Genomic DNA, 18,231 nt, shown 5'->3' with positions numbered 1-18,231 from the left:
GTGCTTAATCAATGCCCGCTATTGAATCTGAGTTCTAGGCTTCTTACTGCCCATATGCTTAACTGCTCAGTTCAATACTAGCTTCTAGTTTCCAGTTCTCAGCACTCCTCCTTCTGTCATGTCTTCTGTCTTATTGTTTGTCCAGACAAAACTCTTTATGTTACTGGCCTCTTGCTGAGGTAATTATTTTTCCTCAACAATTTCTTGCCTGACTACCAGGTGAAGGAATTAATATCAGAGGAAAAACTGTTCACCTGTTCTTAGTTCTGTTATGATGTTCTAGTAGCTTCTGGTTGCAATTTTTAACTATGTATTTAAACAATATACTCTTTTCTACTACCTTTGTTGTTGAAATTAACAGGGGAAAAAACTTAATTTACAACTGTATCAGCAGTGCTGCTTTCCAAATAGAAAACACTGAACAATGGAATCTGTTCAGTTATTTTTATCTTCTCAGTCATATTTTTAACTGTAAAGCCTGCTATGGGCCAAAATGTCATTTAGAGATATAATGGTAAAGAAGTTTTTCAGAGAGTTTAGCTATGGATGGACCTGTGTTGTTGAATATGAGATGTAAAATTCATAAAGGCAGAAATATAATAGGGGATCTTATTTTTGAAAGCAATTTAGCTTTCCAGATACAGATGGAAGGAATTCTACTAATAATTTTAAGGGTCTGGATAGATGCTTAACTGCTTTTCTCACTGTACTCTAAGGCTGATGATGCTGTTATCAGGCTTGCTTTTGCTAGCTCATGTATCCTAAAGTAGGAAAGTAAGGAAACACAGGGATTCTCCTTAGATTTCCACACCTATGCCTTCTGCTGTTGTAGCGGCTACTCAGGGTGTGCATGTACTGACTTTTCCCTCCTGATGTTCTTGAACTACTGTAAACAAAAATGCCTTTAACTGCAGAGAGAAGGTGAACTAAGCATGTTGCAATGCAAGATTAGCCACAGCATGGGCGACAGGCATCTCTACACTGCTCATGGGAGGGCTTTTGCTCAGGCTCTACGTCCCTTATGGCTCTCAGGAAGGGACGGGGTGTTTTGCGAGGCACCAGTTCCAGGCAGCTCTAGTCCCGATGCGCGGCGTGGTCTGGGAACAGCGTGGGAGGGCTGCCGGAGGAGGGTCAGGATGGGTGGGACAGTCAGATTCCTTTGTGTGGAAGGAATGAGAAGACAGGTGGGACTGTCAGATTCCTTCATGTTGGCACCGGGGTTGCGTTCTGGCTCCCCCGTTCCCTGCAGAAATCCAGGGTGATGGTGGGTGGCTTCACTCCCTTCCCAGGGGTTAGAGAACAATGGCCCCTCTTGAGAGAGGAGATACTGCTGCTGATGTTTTCACAGAAAAAAACATTTTGTCTCCTTTCTCATCCCCTCTCCCTGTCAAAGTTGAAATAATGCCTTGTCTTGCTAAGCTGCATGCTTTCCTCTGTTGGCAGCGGAAAGATAAATATCGTGCTGTCTCCAGCTGAAATTCCACATTGGTCGTTCCCAGAGCAGGCCCCATTTTCTCATGAACTGCAGCAGGGGGGTTTCAGTGCACTTAAATGGTCTGCTGTTATATATTTCCTCACATGATAGATAACTGTTATTGTCTGGAGTTGTTAGAAATGCATTCTATGTCTCAAAATTTGTTGCATTTCTTCCGTTGACTTCGGGGAAAATAGAATTGGACACTTGAATGATGTCCACCTCTCGGTCTGTACAGTAGCAAAAGTACTCAAGTACTCAAAAGCCCACCCAGGGATGCCAATACAATTTTTTTCAGCGGTCAGTACTGGGCCCAGCCGTGTTTAACTTCTTCATCAACGACCTGGATGAAGAGTTGGAATGTACCATCAGCAAGTTTGCTGATGACACCAAACTGGGAGGTGTGGTAGACACAACGGAAGGCTGTGCTGCCATTCAGCGTGACCTGGATAGGCTGGAAAGTTGGGCAGAGAGGAACCTGATGAGGTTCAACAAAGGCAAATGCAGGGTCCTGCACCTGGGCAGGAACAACCCCATGCACCAGTACAGGCTTGGAGTGGACCTGCTGGAGAGCAGCTCTGTGGAGAGGGACCTGGGAGTGCTGGTGGACGACAGGTTAACCATGAGGCAGCAGTGTGCCCTGGCTGCCAAGAAAGCCAGTGGGATCCTGGGGTGCATCAAGAAGAGTGTGGCCAGCAGGACGAGGGAGGTTCTCCTTCCCCTCTACACTGCCCTAGTGAGGCCTCATCTGGAGTACTGTGTCCAGTTCTGGGCTCCCCAGTTCAAGAAAGATGAAGAGCTACTGAAGAGCGTCCAGCGGAGGGCTACAAGGATGGTGAGGGGACTGGAACATCTCCCCTACGAGGAGAGGCTGAGGGAGCTGGGCTTGTTCAGCCTGAAGAAGAGAAGGCTGCGAGGGGACCTAATAAATGCTTACAAATATCTGCAGGGTGGGTGTCAGGAGGATGAGGCCAAGCTCTTTTCAGTGGTGCCCAGTGACAGGGCAAGGGGCAATGGGCACAAACTGAGGCACAGGAAGTTCTGTCTGAACATGAGGAAGAACCTCTTCCCTCTGAGGGTGACGGAGCACTGGAACAGGGTGCCCAGGGAGGTTGTGGAGTCTCCTTCTCTGGAGATATTCAAGACCCATCTGGACAAGGTCCTGTGCAGCCTGCTGTAGGTGACCCTGCTTGGGCAGGAGGGTTGGACTAGATGACCCACAGAGGTCCCTTCCAACCCCTACCATTCTGTGAAAATTCTGTACTCTAGCTGGTGTCACATTTTCTGTCTAGGTTAGTTTAGGATTCAGCAGTAATTGTTTAGGCTTTGTGAACATCTAATCCAAAATACCGGTTCTTGAGCTAGTAAAGTCGAGGGGAAGAGAAATTTGGAAAGGTTCCCAAATCCTCACTTAAGTTAATACTCAGGTAGTCTGTAACTGTATCTATAAAATCCACTAAAATATATCACTGTATTCTGTAGCAGAACTTTGCACAGTAGAAAAATGGAAGACATTATGTATCTTGCTTACAAAGGATACGTTGTGAGAGCTTCTGAGCCATAAATATTTAGTTTGGTATGTTCTTTAACCTGAATTGCATTTTAATGAGTGAATTATCCCACTTTTTCACTTGATTTGGGCTTTGCTATTGTTGGTTGTTTTTTTTTTAAAGAGAAATACTGTAAATACCTTTTAAATTCCTTCAAAATAAAAGCTACTTGTTAAGTTACACCAAAGACACTCAAATTTTAAATCTGTAGAACGGATTAAAATTAATATTCATAGAATATGTCGAGTGTGAAAGGTTCCACAAACCAAAATAGTGTAACGTGAGACCTCAGTTTTATCTTTTTATTATCTCTTGCCTTTTTATCATCTCTTGCATTTCTATTTTGCATTTTGTCATCTTTTTTGTCATAAAGGCTTGGTAAAATGAGATAGCACGATTGCTGAATTATTCAGGATATAGAAGTGTTTAACATATTTCTATGGACTTACGAAATGCAAGTTAGTTTTATTTTTGTTCCTTGCCAGAGGCCATTTTTATACTAATTTAAAGATTGTTTTGTATATTTGAAACTGACTTTTGTTAGCTTCTCTTACTTAAAAGATTCAACGTATTGTATTGGAAATGGTGGGATTATCTCCATGCTCAATGTCTGTGCTGTTCTACTCTACATAAATATTTTAAGTGTTTACCATGAAAACCTCAGAAAACATCCTTGCTTCAGTTTAAGGCATTTTATTGAAGTTTACATCATGCTTTTCTTTTGGTTTATTTTATTTGTTAAAATGTGTGTTGTCCTTAAGGCACTTTTAAGATCCTCTGTGTTTATGTAGGTGCATATTTCTCTGTTGGGGGAGAGGAAGCAGTGCCATTACAGTGATGGCATCCGTTATAATCTCTTTGTCCTTGACTAGAAACAACAATGGAGGTCTTGAACGTCAGTGGTTGTATACCAATATTTAGAGCAGAACAGTGTTTTGTTTTAAATATCAGTATTTTTCAACTGCCCCAATATTGAGTTTAAAACTACATTTGATTTCTGGACAGTTTGGAGCTGGAATGTAGTCTTTAACAATGCTATCAGATCATCTTGATACAAGACCACATGATGCTATACTGACTACTGTTTTAAATAGGATAAGAATTTTTATTAGCATATGAGTACTTCATTTTATTTATTTTTCATGTAGCATGGAGTGAATGTGTTTTTCATTACAATGTTTTCCTTCTGATCTGATGTTCTGACGTAAATTACTGTTTTGTGCTGTCTTTTGTGCAGTGATTTCTTTGTGTAAGTAACTCTGTAGTAGTATGTAATTTGCAGAAGAGACACTGACACAAGTTTCATAGCTAAAAACTTCCTCAGAAAAAAAAAAAGGAAAATGAAAAAAAATTGTAGCAGCCGTGTGTATTAGTTTTAAATTTTAAATACATGGTGCCAAATGCCGTGTGAATGTTTAGTGTTCAAGTGTACAGCCTAATATTTTCTCCTGCCTGGAAGCCTTTTTGTTTAGTGCCACTTAACTGAGTGCTGTATTGCCAGCTCACCAGTAGGCTGATGTAGTTGAAATGAGTCACACACACTCCTTGGATACACCGCAAAACAGGCTGGGGAGATAGGTACTGTTTACAGTGCCCTGGTGTCCTACTTTACAGCTTTGCCCTGTTCTTGTGTGAGGAAAACTGTAGTGTTACCAAGATATCTTAAGGCTTACTGTGGAAAACAAATGCAAATTAAAGCATACAATCCTACCGTGTAAAATGCAAAACAAAGATTTACAAAAAATATAGGAAAAAGTAAATAACAACACTGATAGCATTTTACTGTACTGGTGAGTTGATTTACTGTCTCACTGCTGAAATGGGTTTTTCTCCTAGTTCCTGTTACCCCTTGCTCCTTGGCAGTATCTTTATTTTTCCTCAGGTTATCCCAGTGAAGGGGCTGATGAGTACCACAGCCAGTGCAAAGGAGAGACAATGAGAGAGAAGAGCTGTGATTTGAAACCTAGTGTTAAATCAGAATGATTGCTTGTCCTTTTGCAGCTTATTTGCCATCTTTTCCTAGGAAGATTTTCTTTCTTTGTAGATAGTACATTTCTTAGATTGCATCCGTTAGACAAACTGCAGTAGAGAGCACCCATTGCTGGGGGACCCTGCTGGCTTATGCCTCTCTTCTTGAAGTCCTGCAGTGGGTCCAGAAAAATGTATTTTTTTCCTCCTTGAAATTTAGTCTTTCTTCTTAATCCAGGAGACTGATGCTTCCTTTGCTCAAAGTAAACATTATTTCATTTTTCTGGAAAATGGAAGTGTGTCTTCATTAGACCACTTGTTATCACACGTACCTGACCAGCCATTTATATGCTTTCCTTCTTCAAGGAGGGATGAAGTTTGTTTTCTGTCTCTTTGACTTAGTGTTCATTTTAATTGTCATGTATCTCTCATGTTGGGCCTCATATACTCTATTGACCAATATGGTGACAGATATCTTTGTTTCCCATTTATTTTTGGTATCATTTATGTAGCTCATTACTAGCTTTTGATCAAGGGGATTTTGTTTAAAAGTAGACGTTTAATGTTATATTTTAATAAAGAACATTGGTATGATTTTCCAGAAGTGCTGAGGAGCAAAAAATCTTACTGAACCTCATCAACAACTGCAGAACCACAGGTTTTTTCTTTATCAAAATGGAAAAGTAGAAGTCCAACTCTAGGGACATACTAAAATAAAAGTTTGGTTACAGAAATTGTAATGCCACTACCTACCTCCAAAAAAAAAAAAAAAAAAGAGAGAAAAGAGGGAAAAATGTTACATATAATAATGTTATTTGTCTAGCTTGTCTTGCCATCAGTCACTGAAATTTAAGAAATGTTAAAAAATGCACTTGTAGGTTTTTTCCTGTGTTTTCATTTTTCACATAGTCTCAAGCAGAGATTTTGATTCTCTGAACACGAGAATGGTTTAAGTCTGTTTTTCAGTAGAGTTGTCTTGTGTTTAGTATTTATTTAAAAAAAAAATCAATTAAAGTTGAAACAAGAGTACATTTCTCAACAGACACCGGAGAATCTATACAAGGAAGATATTATTACTACTCTGGTCTCAATCAAAGCTGTAAGCCACCTGAGACAAGCGACTCAAAACACATCTACTGAAGGCAGATTTAATTTTTCATGGCCAGGTATATTGAGTCCATGATATTAAGTAGACAATTGTTCTCATCCTTTTCTTCAGCAGGAGTGTAAGACCTCTCTGTGTCCCAGTGGTCTGGTCTTTTTTCTTTTTTAATACAAAGCATGGTTTGGACTGTAAAGATCCATGAACTGGATTAGGTTTAATGGACAACAACAAACATTTATAGTGAGAGCAAAAGAGTGGGGAAGGTGTATACCCTCCCATCTTCTACTGCTCAGAAGCTTATTATATATGTATCTGTTATACATTTTTTTTTTTAATGCCCATTGAGTATTATTAAATATTCATCTAGTTGTGTTAAAATACACTGTTTAAAACAACCTGTGGCAGTGATTTTTTGCAATTTCTTTATGCACTGTGAGAAGAAATTCTCTTCCTTTGATTTTACAAAAGGTACTTTTGAATTCACTTCTACTTATTTCTTTGATTACAAGAAATCGTGTGAAATCATTCTTTATTCACTTTTTCCCCATCAGCTGTTTCAAAACTGTTTTCTGTCTCTGTGTGGAATCACTCACTTTCCAAGCTGAAGATAGCTGTACTTACAGAAGCCATTTCATGCACTTCTTGTGCTTATCTTTCCTTTCTGTAGTCTTTATAGTTTTACTATAACTTTTATTTCTGTTGTATACCAAATGGAAATGTCTCAAGAGATGAGCACACCAGAGATTCATAGTGTGAGATGAAGTTGTTTTCTATTTCTTTTTTTATTTCTGTATTTGTAATTTCTCACGCCTTTCTCCTGTTGAATATCAGTGCTTTCAGATAACTGCTTGTAGTTAGTCCAGTTTGCCTGTCTTAGTTAATGTCAAGGACAACATCAGGTATGTATGCTCTGCAGTGTTTTTCCCTCTGTGTGTACACGCAGACTGAATTTCATTTACCATTTTATTACTCAGTGACACGACAAGTTTCTGCAGCTTTTTGCCACCAGCTTTGGTTTTTTTCCAGTAAAAGCTATCCGGAATAATTTTACATCTCTACCAAACTACTCTTTTTCAAGACTACTTAATGAGCAACACAGATCCTAGTCTGTTATTTTTGACCTTTTAATTTATGAACACTTTGTCTCTTGTTTGACAACAACTTAATTTTAGAGTCTTGCTTAGTACCTTGTTAAAAGCATCTGGACATCGTAATATTTAATATCCACTTACTGACACGTGGGCAGGATCATGTCTTTAAGATTTCTAGACATTTGTCAATTTGATTGAAACTGGCCAATTGGTTAAATGTTTCTGGAGTAGGGGAGATGGACGTAGTTGGGATATAACCTTTCCTGCCCAGGCGTAGAAAGTGAATGTGAAAGTTTATTTTTCTTAGGAAATAAAGGTAAAAATACTGAGTGGCTTGGTAGTGACTCTTCTTGTCCACCTGCCATCATGTACAGTCAGAGAAACCAGCTCCTGGATTAAAAAGCACCAGTGGCCTCTGGAGCCTGTACTCAGGTCATGCCTCTCCCTTTGATTCTGCCACCTCTTGTTTTCTCTTGGGGATTATTTTTTTAGCTTCCTACCTGAGCACTGGAATACACTTTCCTGCTGTCTGCTGAACCCAGCTTTGATCTCATCCGCTTTCCCTACAATCCAAGAACACCTTTACACAATGTTTTCTTTAAAAGTAAATCTAAAAGTATGATTTAAATTGTATTTAGTTCTTGGACACCATAAGATGATGTGAACCCATGAGAGAAGGACTTTTACTTGCAAGACTGGCAATCTAAACATATTCTTCTTTAAACAAAATGTTCTTATTTGAACTCTGCATTTCTTTGGCAATTTCTAGATCCTTTTGTGTTCCACAGGTCAGTGTTTTCCCTTATGTCAGTAGACTGATACATAAAGTTTCCCTTCAACTTAAGCAACTGAAAAGTTTTTGTACTTTTAAAATCTTTGTCAGGCACCTGTCATCACTTTCTACCACATGGAAAGTTATCTTCTGGATAACTTTGTTGCCAAGGCAACTTCCCATTGACAAGAGTTGTGCTCATTAGGACTTTATTGTGGCAGGCAATTATATTTCAGTGATACAGCACTGAAGTCAGTGACCTCTTATTGTTTATCTTGTGCTAACCTCAATGTGAAAAAGTAAAACTCCAAGAAAAATAAGGTAAGAATGTTAGTCAAAAAAAAGAACCATACTGCCTTATCTTGAACTGTGTGTATAACTTTATGAACAGTCTTCAGCATGCATAAGGATTATGTTCACAATGGAGAAAAACTGAGTTTCTTAAACAATAATTCAGCTTTTCAATGTGACCTTAAAATACACTCATTCACATTTATATAATCTGTCATGTTTTCTCCTAGAAAAGAAGAAAGCCAAATTCTATTTGTAGAATTATTATCGATATATACGATTGGTACTCTTTTGTTGATCATCCAGGTCTAGTTTGTTAGTTGTTCCTATTTATTTTGCAGTTTCTTGTGGAGAGTTCCCAAATTCCCACTGAAAGCTGACTAACCGAGTCCTGATTTTGAGCTGGACCACAGTCCTGCACAGAACAGTGCACACGTTCAGATCCCAAACGGTCATCTGCCATTATATATCCTCACCTTTCCCCGTCCTGGCTTGTATGTTTTGCCTCAGCAAGGAGTTAGGAAGAGAAGGTTGACTTCTTCTGTCTATCAAATGAAAAAATCAGCTTTATACCTGTGCCAGCTCTTTACCCCTCCTGACTGGGATCTTAGCCATATCCTTTAATACACCTCGTCTGCTTAGCCCTGTCTTTTATTTTCACGTTCTCTCCTGGCTTTGCAGGAAGAAGCAGTCTCGGCACTCTCTGTATCTCTGCTTGAATTCTGTGGTACAGCAGAGCAGGTTGGGGAGCATGAGAGATGAGTACCGAGTTCTTGGGAGTAAATGTCTGTATAGTGGTGTTTGCCTGAACTCCAAGAAACAAGCATTTACACTAGCGAGTATAAAACTGACAGTAGCTGCCTGTATGAGATGCTTAAATATCACTCCCCGTAAAAAGTGCAGTTTCATCTAGCAAAACCACATGCCTTTGACTAGGTTTGTGTATTACTCACTACTGCATGGGAATTTCGGAGTTTACAGGTCTGTCAGATCTGGAACTCCGAGGTTGCTGGTTTCTGGCCTTTCTACTCATGGGCTTACTGTGAACAGTTAAGGCGGGGTTCAGTCTGAGATATAAATGTAAAAATACAGGTGTCTTACTGTGAGTTTGTGTGTTGCTCTGCAGGTGTCTAAGCTTCCATGATAGTTGATGGAGTGGATGAAGTCAGGGACCACCTAAAGAGAGATTTGTTTGGGCTTACAGTCACTGGCCAGCTGAATCTCTTTATAGGCTCCATTGAGCATATTGACTAGTTCTTCGTTATCTATGTAACTTAAATATGCAGCATGCTTGTAGACACTTAAATTTGGTAATCTTAGTCTCAAAATGGAACCTCTGAGCTTCTGCAAAAAGTGAGTTAAATTTCCTGTCGTAATATTCAGAACTTCTTTATCACGTGAAATTCTGCTCCACTAGAGGAACTGTTTTTTATGTAAGTGTGGATTGCGAGTATGTTTGCCAACTGCCAACTTTTTGTCCATTTTTTTTGGTAGCTTTCATTGACATCAGTGAGAATTAAATGTGGAAAATAAAACAAGGAAAAAGATGTGTAGCCATGCTGTTCTATGAGGAAGGTATTTAGACATACAAAAAACCTACGAAATGAAACTGGGTGATATGCATAGGGAAGCCTGTAGGTTTTTCTAGGTTCAAGTTCTTAAGGCAGATTCCAGTGCTGTTGAAATAGAGGGTGATTTTTCTGTGGCTAAATAGAGTTGACTGTGAACGCAGAGAGGATGAGATAAAGTACTTTCTCTTTTGCGTAACTTAAAGAATGTGACTAATCTTGTTGACTTCAATAGAACAACACATGAATTTAGTTAATTAGCATGTACTCTGAAGTGCTGTATTGATCAGGATCTTGATGCATGACTCTATAGGATGATAATCGAATGGTAGACACAGTCTAGAAAATAGTTTGTTTTGCTGCTTTGCTACTTTGAAGCAGTCACTCTGTTTCTAGAGGAAGCTTTTATTAAAAATAATGTTGGTCTTAAAGACCAAAGTCTGAAAGACAATCATGTTGCGTTCTGTTTCTGCCTGTGTTTGTGTGATGGATGCAGGGACTGCCCTGTGTCGGTTGTACGCAGTGATACGGAGTCTGTGAGCAAGTCACAGTTCCCAGGGGAAGGAGCTGGAGCACAACAGGAGTTTTGCGGGCACCCCTGCAATGCAGAGTAGAGCTGATCCTTCTTCCCACAGAGCCCTTCCTCGCTGAGCTTCACTTAAATATCTTAAGAGACTATGCTACAAGTTCAAGTTGTTTAGGATTTTAAAACTAGAATCTAATTTGTTCTCTTTTCTCAAACTCCGGTTGTTCGGTATGCTGGTTATTAGTGTTGGTAGAAGTGAACAATAACAACTAAATCTGGACTGCCATTTGATTTTTTTCCTTTTGTTTCTGATGTCTTATTGTTGCTAAAACCTGAACAAATGTAAAATAATCCTAACATGTTGTACAGTTCTCTGGTTCTTTGTTTCAAATTTGTTAAAACATCTATAGCTAAGTTGCAGTTGGTATAGATTATCTTAACGTGACAATGCGTGATGTTTCCAAATTCAAACAGTAAAAATTTAAAGTCAAATCAGAATTCTTTATAGTAGATGTAAGATGAACAGCTGAATAAAAATGCAAGCATATTGTTACTTCTGTAAAGCAACAACAAAATCAGAGATAATACAGAATATATGGTTTATTTTGTTGTGCATAATAAATTTCTGAATAGTAGAACTCCATCCAGGTAAGAAACAAAGTAGAATATCATAAAACAGATTTGAAATTCAGAAATCCACTTTATAAAACAGGCCAGCCTCACTACCATATGTAAAAGAATTAGTACATATTCATGACAAAGTTCACCTACGTACTGCAGAACATTCTACTGCATTGAAGATTCGTAGATTGAAGTACGTAGATTTACCTGACTTGCTTCGAAGCAAGCCATTTTAGTGACAGGGCTTTTGTGCAGCCTGTACAGAAAATCTGTTAAGCTTCCAAAATAATTTTTAACTCTTTTCTGCTATCTAAGACATAGTACCTAAATTCAAACACAACACTGGGGGGAAGGGAGGGAAGAAGAGACAAACTAGTATTCAGCAAATCCAGTAAAATCCAGTAAAAGTAGCTTCTTTACAGTGGCATAGATATTTGTAGGGGCATTATGTAATCGGTATAATTACTGTTTGTTTCTGGAATGCACAACATCATTACATTAGAACTACATGAAATATTAAGAACATTATCTTCTTTTGTCTCTCTGGTGCTTTAGCTCCTGGTAGTGATTGCTTCTTCCTTAATATTCTGGCCTTTCTTGTTTTCCTGATACATGGCAGTCTTGTGCTTTTCTCTGCCACTTGCATTGCCCTTGACTGCCTATTTTGAGAGCTATTCTGCTCTTTCTTCCAGTCTCACGGGGGTTCTTGGTCCTTTTTTACTTTTCTTTCTCCATCCTATGCATGGGTGATCTGAAGCTTTCCTGCAGCTTCACTGTCAGCTTATACTGGTGATTTACATATCTACTTTTTTTTTCTGACCTGATTCCTGTAGTTAAGATGTGCGTTTCAGACCATTTGTGTGACAGCTCTCCCTAGATAGCTGATGACAATTACCAATATCAAGGATTCTTCTTTTTCCTTCCAAAAGCTATTGGTTCTCCTATTTTGTAACTTTTTGTAGTAGATACTGCATAGGATTTTTTTGTTCAACATATTTTTCTCTTACATTTTCCAGACTACCTGTACTCCACTTTCCCCTCATAGAATTTCAAAAAGACTGATTCTTATTCTTGTTTTGAACTTTTTGTCTATTATGAATAATATGAATCTCTTTAAATTAGGTAGAATATTAAATTGCTGCTTCTGTCATTACTCTGATCTTCCATCATTCAGTTCCTTCATTTTCTTGCCATTTTTCTCTTTAAGTATTCTGGTGGTTATACCAATTCAGGTTTTTTTCTCCCAGCAGTAGTTCAGGAATTACTAATCAAAAAACTCCAACTATTTCAAAGTGTATATAAATCTGTGCTAATTTTTGGCTGTTCTGTGCCTAATTGGAGTTAAGAATTTTGTAGTCTGAAACTGAAATAATGCTACATATGCTGCAGTAGGTAGGTGAATGTGAAGAGGTTCCAAAGTGATGCCTAACATGGCATCAGTTATGGACAATGGTTTTCAAATGAAACCTGATTTCAGCTGTCCTTTAGACTGTCTTCAGTAAGTGTTATTTCACTAAATCTTTGCTGCCTTTAGCTGTGAAGATTTATTTCAAAAAAACAAAAAAATTTCAGCATAGGAATCTTGAGTTTGTTGCTGGTTCAGGAGGGAAGTTGTCCTTCTGATTATTCAGATCTCTGAACAGAGTGTAGAATGTACACTAGAAAGTGCAATTTGTGAAATATTAGGTTGTTGTAATGGTTATTCTGATTAAGTATACAAATCAGTTATTACTAATAATATCTGCACATTTAAAATTAATGAATTAATGTGATACTACTATCTTAATTTTCATTAAATTTTGCCTAGTCTGTTCACCTATTTGAAGAGATAAATCTATGAATGAACATTCATTTTTGTGCTCAACATTTTTGACTACAGCCTGATCCATTTTTGCAAGCGATTCACAAACTTGTACACAGGAGTCAGCAGGTGAGATTCATTTCAGGTAACTCTGTTGTCTTCAATAATGTTCCATTGGGTAGTAATCTCTTTTCGTCAAACTAAAAAGCAAAATAAATCTCTAAAGCACTCAGGATAAAGTATAATGTCTGAATCACAACTTGAGCATAATTACTGTGCTGTGATACTATCATGACTTTGTAAACAGTGAAAGAGTTTACCAATAAAATGAAATTAGCTGTTGTGGGAAACATCTTTCAGAGATGGTGACTTGACATCTGCTGTTGCAGTTTTTGAAAGCCATGACTGCGGTGGTAACTGAGGGAAGATAAATTTCAATTCAGGCTGGAGGTATGTGGGTTAGGTGCTGGAACTGTATTTTTCCACAGCAGAGAGGGAAAAAATAGGACTTTACTTGTGTTTATTAAAAAAGTTTATTGTAAGAAAGAGTAGTGTTCTTTGCATAGCGTTCTCAGTTCATATTATCAGTGATGTTTGAAAAATACTGAGTTTAGAAGTCATGCGATCAGACAGACATTGGATTGTGTGTTACCAGTGGCACAAGTTTGTCATTCATGTATGCTTCTGGGAACTTCATTTGAAGATAACTTATGAAATGAGTTAAGAAAATCATGCTTTTTTTTAAAGTGCCTCTGGTTTAACACTCCAGAACTGGTAATTCGCGAAATTGAACAATACTGTTTTCTCCAGTGTTTACAGTGAGTTATATGCTGAATTTAGACACTATTATTTTGAATGGTTGAATATTATTACACTAAGGATACTTCAGCCCACTTTAGCAGAGTAGTAGAGTACACTTGTATTTAGTTGGCTACTGAGATTTCTTTCCATTCCAGTTGCAGGAGTTCACAATCCTTTAGTTTCACCCTGGCTAGCTTTTATTTCTCCAGTGTCTTAATCAACAGCGATAATTCACCAACCTTTCTGTCTTTGTTTCCAAGTCCTTTAATTGCCGCCTTCATCTTTTTCTTTCTTCCCCCCTTTCCCCCACCTTGAAATTAAAGATGTTTGCTCTTTCTAGAACCATTAAGCTCTTATTTAGAAGACATATTTTTTACAGCCATGGAAATGAGAAATTCCAGCTTTTTTGAGCACTCTTGTGTTAATAGGCTTGCTGCTAGATTTGCAGCTTTGTACTTGCAGGTGCTTGTAGGCAGTATCCCTGCAGTCATGTGAGGTGACCTTGATTATATAAACGAGTATGTGGAGCTCATGAATTCTTCAATTCCAATTTTGATATGCTGGCACCTTTTAGGTTGCTCGGATTCGGTGTTTGTTAGGCACTTTTTTCCAAATTCTCCTCTTGAGAAGCAAGATCTAGATGCAAGTCTGCATATACAGGCAGCAAATTCAAGTCTGCGTTTTGGTTTGGAATAGTAGTGCAGTTCTGAAGCAAATTCCCCTCTTGCCCTCATTTGCTTTCTATTGATTTTGTTCATGGGATATTTTTGGTGTTAATTCCTTGCTGAGGAAATTTAATGGTAACTTCTTTATCAGCTACGCACCAAAGAGGCTTCAAGGCGTAGTGTCCCCCGTGGGGACATATAGCTCTCAAGGCAATGACAGCTGTGGACCATGTGAATGGTGGGAACATTGTATTTGAGGGCTCAAGGCTAAATCTAGTCTGAAGTAAAATCCGGGATTAAATGGAGTGTGAAGTAAGACGCAAATCCAAACTGCATTTACTGTAGCTGTGGAAGCCTCAGCCCAAACTGCTCTGATCTTATCATTGTCTCCTATTTCCCTGAGTTACTTGCTAATGTAAATGCAAACATGAGCTCTGAGATAGCTCTGTTTAGTCCTGGATTAAGTAGGTGCTATCTCAAGGCCAGTAGTACATTTTATTATTATATGGGGATCACTGCAATCTGTCAGATGGCTCTTGGTCTGTACCTAATGTTACTCAGTTCATCTTCAACATCTGCTGAAAAGATTTAGAAATTTGCACACATTTTTTCTGTAGTCATTTCAGACTATTTGTGCTTGGTTAACAAAAGTTCAAATATATCTAGTTTTGCTGTTGTTGCTGTGATAGAATCATTGGGTATCATTATACAAGGTGAAATTCATCACGTATTTGTGCTACCATAAATCAGAACCTAGTCCATTGTTCATTATCGTTACTACATAAAGTAGTGTTTGTATAGAAAATTTTCAGGTTTTGTCACAATGCAGAATGTTGTGTTGTGTTGATAACAGAGTTGAAAACAAGGAGGACCAGAGTTGAAAATAAAGACCTATCCTTATTCCAACTTAAGTACCATAGGAGGTGTCTGTTCTGCTACTAATCTCACATTCTGATCTTCTCCATAGCAAGGTGAGATTGGTTAAGACAGGATGGTTATAAATCTGCGAGGTTTGTGTTATAGCTGTACCGGTTTGCACATTAATTTTATTCATGAATGCAGTATGAATCACCTTTTAAAATGTATAATTTAATAAAACTCATTGGGGAGAGGAATAAAGAAATGCTTAGATAATGTTATGAGTGCCAGAACAGAAGGCAAAATTAGAATAGATCATTTCCTTTTCTGCAGTTCTTTGAATCAGACCTGTTACCGATTGCCAGACGTGCTTAGTCAATTGTTTCATTGCTTGCACTTTCTAGATGTTTCTAGTTGAAGACAGAACTGCAGCGTTCTATATTCTTACTTACAGCATAGTATGTAGCTAGAAAATAAAAAATATACTTTATTGACAAACTATGTTGTAAATTTTTCAGTTTGTGACTTCATAATTTTTTCTTGTATAGCTTAACAATTCCAAAAATTGTAATGTTATTTTGCATATACATAAACTAGTTACAAATTCCATGTATATTTTTAAAATGTAAATCCATCTTCACAAACAAGCATGCAGGTAATTCTGCTTCATTTTTGCTAATATATTCTTTTGGTGCGTGTGTATATAAATGCCATCATCCTTATTCACTGCGTTTCTTCAGTTCATTTTCCATGGAAATTTGCATTGGAAAGATGTGGTATCAGTGCTTTTCAATTTAAATGCAGTAGCGTTCACTAAGGAAGTTGCAGTATCTGTATTTCTAAGGGCAGTGTATGGTGTTGGAATTGATTGATTGTGTTAATCTAATCAAACTGTCAAAGCAGTCCTTACAACATTCTTCTTCATAAACCCATTAAGCATTTGAACTCGTAAGCCTTTTATGCCTTTTCCTCAGCAGAATGTAAGCATGGATCACAGTCAAAATAAAATGGATTTGGACATGAGAATATTCAGAAAGATTTAACTGGCAAGCTGATACATAGCTATGAGAAAAGAACAGGGAAACCCAGATCATACCAGTTGCTCATCAATAATATTTGAAATACAGCTCATAAACTTATTGCTGATACTTTAAAAAGAACTAAGGTGTGTATTTTGTAGACTTTTTCAGTTCCAAACATGCCAACCAAAGATACTTTTCTTTTTGAGAATAGATGATCATACAAAGTCCACATCATCTTCCTGTGAAGATGACATCTGTCAGCCTGCAGATTAAGCCATATTTAAAAACAGAGGGTCATTGTAACAGGTTCATTTCTAACTTTGCTGTGAACTGTTGGGTTTTTTTTTCTACTGACTAAAATTGAGATTCTTTTAGAGGGAGTTTGTTAAGAATTCCAGAAAACTTTATTATCAACTGGAAATAACTAAATAATAGTTACGGCACCTATAACATTGTTTGAGATGATTCTGTGTAAACATTAACTACAACAGAGCTATCTCTGAGTACCTCAAAATGTCTTTTTTAGTTGTGTTTCTTTGAAAATCTTGGAGTCTGGTGTAATCTTTTATTATGTTTTGTCTACTGGAATTACCTTTATTTTTAATTGGAAAATCTATTTAAACTGGGGGAAAAAAAGTTATTTTCTCAGCTGGACTGAGGATTTCAGTGGTGAGGGAAAAATAAAAGATAAAGGAAAAAGGTGTGTTTAAGTGTCATTTTATCCTAGTGTACTTTAGATGTATTTACTTTAATTCTGTTTCTCATTGCTTTGTTTTGAATTACATAACTTCAGAGACATTGAGCGCAGAAGAAACATTAGTATTTATGGTGATTTATTAAAATAGGAAATTGGAGAAAAGTTGTATAGAAATATTACTGTTGGAGAGAAGATTAGAGGCTTTTTAAAAAAAAACACTGAACGTTTCAGGATAATATGCACTTAAAGTCTCTTTGGTGAACTATTTTTTATTATTATTAATATTGATACAATACAGTTGTTGGATAGTTATCAATTCAGAGAGACAGTGCAAGCCCATGGGAAATATTTGTGGGAAGATATATTTTGATATAACAGTATTTCTCCTTTTTTGCACTGTGAAGGAACTTACTCTGTTGATTATAAATATTGAAGTCATGCAGTTATTTCAAACGCACAGTAGATGAAGTTAGGTATCACCTGGTAACATAACAAGTAGAACAGAAATGTAATTTTCAAGTTGATGAACAGAAAGCACTGCAGACATCTGTGCATTTTTCCTACATGTGCTATCTGTATTTACATTATGTAAATGTTACGTATTTAGCTTTGAATATGTCATTATTTAGTATCTTTACAAATGATCAGAAGAAGGAGGTGAAGACCAGGATAAGAAAGCCTGCAGCTGGTAACAGCTCATTCAAAATAAGCATAGAAGCGAACTTAGGAACCAAGAAAAGCACAACGGCCTTCTGAGATAGAGCGAATGATAAAATGGCACTTGAAATTCCCATTCATGTAAGTGTAAAATGACACGTAAAGATTTGGGGTGAAAAAGGAAATTATATTTTTGTACGTAGTAGTTACCCAGGAACCGTAGGTTGCCACTTAGGAACAAGAACTTGAGGTCATAATACTTCTACATACATGTTAGAATGGAGAATAAGAGAGCGCCTAATTTTGCCATTATATAAATCCATGATGTTCTTACGGAATGAAGTCGAGGTTGAAGGAAGTCAAGAATGAATAAAAATGAAGTGCTGCTTCTGAAGACTACTTAGCCTGGGGGGGGAAAAAAAATCTGAGAGGGGTGTGTAGTACAGGTGTACAGAATATGCATGACGTAAGGAAAAGTTTAGACACATTTAATAACAGATGTCAGGTTCAAACCTGAGAAGATACTTCTTTACACAGCGCGCAGTTTAATCGTGGAACACTTTACCACAAGGCTCTACGAGTCCTAAATTTTACAGCAATTCAGAAAGTGAGTAAGCAAACTTGTGAGATAAAAATCTGTCATTAAGTATTAAAACAGATTCCAGTATCTTGCCCAAGAAATCTCTGTGCCAAGATGCTGGAGGATGGGAATACGTTACCTAAAGCCTACATTTCCTTGAATTTTCCCTTACTGCTGACAACTG

General features: G+C 37.6%; 1 protein-coding gene across 2 annotated transcripts in view; it reads left to right on the top strand.

The window, feature by feature from the left end:
* TBC1D22A (TBC1 domain family member 22A) overlaps window positions 1-18,231 on the top strand; it is a 188,521-nt gene that overhangs the window by 112,535 nt on the left and 57,755 nt on the right. The window lies entirely within an intron of this gene.

The sequence above is a fragment of the Opisthocomus hoazin genome, chromosome 8, assembly GCF_030867145.1.
Source record: "Opisthocomus hoazin isolate bOpiHoa1 chromosome 8, bOpiHoa1.hap1, whole genome shotgun sequence".
Classification (NCBI taxonomy): Eukaryota; Metazoa; Chordata; class Aves; order Opisthocomiformes; family Opisthocomidae; genus Opisthocomus; species Opisthocomus hoazin.
The sequence above is the reverse complement of the archived record's forward strand: the minus strand, read 5'-3'. Positions and strand labels throughout refer to the sequence as shown.